Here is a 2,689-nt window from a genome sequence, read left to right as displayed (position 1 = left end):
TGCAATGAACGACTAGTTAACAAAAACGGTCTCTATTAATTCGATATTCTTGTATCCATTGCCTCTAAGAGCAGATCGGTCATAGGTGCTATAGTTCCTCGTCTAAGTGGTCTGAAGATGTCACGTACTCGATGTACTGTGTTGATAATACCTTGTTTCTGGACTGGATGATGATGAGACTCAGTTTTCAGATTCTATCCACGTGAGTTTATTGACAAGGGAATCTAGAAACGACTGGTACCATTTTCTTCCATCTCCACAATGAATCTTATGTACAAATTATTCCAATGACGTGGTCCAGCAAACCTTCTGCGTTGTTAAATCCATGGGGGCAAGTAATAAATGTATCGGCAGTAGGTATATCTAAACCCATATTGTGGCTTTAGATTTTGTGGTTATTGCGGACTCCAGAGCTTTTTTCTCGAATACTTCCATGCCCAATCCATAAATAAGTCTCTTGTGTACTCCTTGTCAAGTCTACTAAGTTTCATTAGTATTTTCTATGGATGAGTCTTTGATTAAGTTATTCCAAAACTTTTTTAATTGGTACTTTTGTGAACAACGATGTTGGATTCTCTTGACCAAATGGATCAATGGCTCATCCAACTGCACTCATCATTGCATTGGTCGGAGTTGTGTGAACCTTTAAAAGGTAGTATCACTCGAAACAATGTCTTTGTATAATTCCTTGAGAATGTTAGATTTTAAAGATGAACTTTCTTGACTGTGTTGTTCTTCATATTATACAATGGACCCTGTACTATGTTCTAATCTTTGAACAATATTTAATATGTAGACATATGTCAGCCACCAATCTGTCAGTTGCTGTCTAGACAGTAATATGAGCTTAGATATTTAACACTGACAAATAAAATATACAGGATATAGGTAAATATGAGTGAGAGAACTGTTGATTCCTTAAAAAGTGAAGTATGTTGTAATAATCTAAACATGTTCAATGCATCCCATATTCGATGCCGTGCTAGGGTCCTTCCAGTTATTATTAAAGGTAGAAAATATCACTAAAAAGGTAAATTAGAGTAAACATTATTTAAAACAATATTTGCCCTTCATTTTACTGCAATTTATAGTTTATAGTATTAACTATATAAATTATAGGCAACGGTGTTACAAATGTGAACATTTTTAATGTGATCTTTCTCGTACTTTCTGCAATATTTCTTTAATACTTCCAAAATCCTATTTCTAGGTTTTCCAGTCCAATGTATAGTAACTAAATAATACACAACCTGTCTATCCAGGCATCCTCTCGAAACGTCCAACCCTTAACATTACCAACACGTTAATAAAGCAAATACAGCGGTCAGTAAACTGCCCCAAGTAACCACAAAACAATCGAATTTGCATAAAATCAAGACCGTAAACCGACCCAGAACTGGGTCAGATGGGACAAAGGGTTGGGCACTGCGCGAGGGAAGGGGCGAATTTGCAGGCAATTCCGGAATTCAATTACACATTTTACGGTCGGGGCAACGCAGGGGAGTCTACTATAGGGTGTGACGATAAGGCCGCGGTCTTTGTGTTTTCCCTAGAAATTGTCTATTCGCGAGATACTAATTTAACTATCGAAACAAATTATTACCGAAAAATGTAGTAGTATTATTTTACACAATTAGGAACCAGATAGAGGATCGTCTATTACCTTGGCCAGTAAGGTTTTCATTGCGTTTAAAAACGGTTCAAACTGAGAAATTATTAAATATATACTTTTATACAGGGTGTTTTCAAACTTGGCGATGATATTTAAACAGTAAATCGAGATGCAAAAAAGTATCGACAGAAATAACTTTTCGAATTTAATTTTTTTTTCTGATTCCTAATGACTTACCACAATGATATGAAAAAACATTTTTGAAACCGCTGTATTATCATGTACTACCTTCACAACTACATTTTTATTTTATTTTGTCATGCTGTTGTTTCACTACAGTACTGTAAAATCTCAACTTTTAATTTGATTACTGTGCACTAACACACATTTTTGTCTCCGCTGATTTATTTTTCTGTTAGGAACGTTTATAGTACGAACTGACGAGTTTGGATCGTGACGGATCCAACCAGAAGATTTTTCTATACAGTTTATCTCCACATACAAAACCGAGCGTGTGTGCTTTGCTAATGTGTTGAAAGAGATTATTGTTTGTTACTAGGCACTCAATATAGGCAGTCAAATATTTATCATTGACACGTTTCGCTTATGCATGGCACACTTTCTGGGAACATCTTTCGTACTATTAGAGCAGATCCGTCGAACCTTATCACTGTAGTTGAGGAACCGTCCTAACAGGAAATATATAGGATACCTATTTCGTTTAAAATACCATTAGGCTCAGGCTACATTTTTTAAAGCGATGTTCAATTGTTCATACAACTTTCGTATTTACGATTCCTCTTTTAAGAAAATAGTAACCGAGAAAAACCTTACAATCAATATACAGGGTGTTGAAAGAAAGGGTACAATGTTAGCAACATGTAGTGCCCAAAAATAAAAAAAAGTTTCCATGATCATGAGAGCGCAACCCTTTGAAAAATATTTTATCTAGACAAAATCTCTGAAGATATTTGACGCAGATTAATGAAATTTGGTGACTTAATTAAGTAAAGGTAAAAATCCATTATATTTACATACAATTGAATACAGTATATAGGTAAAGTGGCGGAGGCACTG

Source organism: Anoplophora glabripennis, unplaced genomic scaffold, assembly GCF_000390285.2.
Source record: "Anoplophora glabripennis isolate ALB-LARVAE unplaced genomic scaffold, Agla_2.0 scaffold992, whole genome shotgun sequence".
NCBI classification, from domain to species: Eukaryota; Metazoa; Arthropoda; class Insecta; order Coleoptera; family Cerambycidae; genus Anoplophora; species Anoplophora glabripennis.
This window is presented reverse-complemented; position numbering follows the sequence as displayed.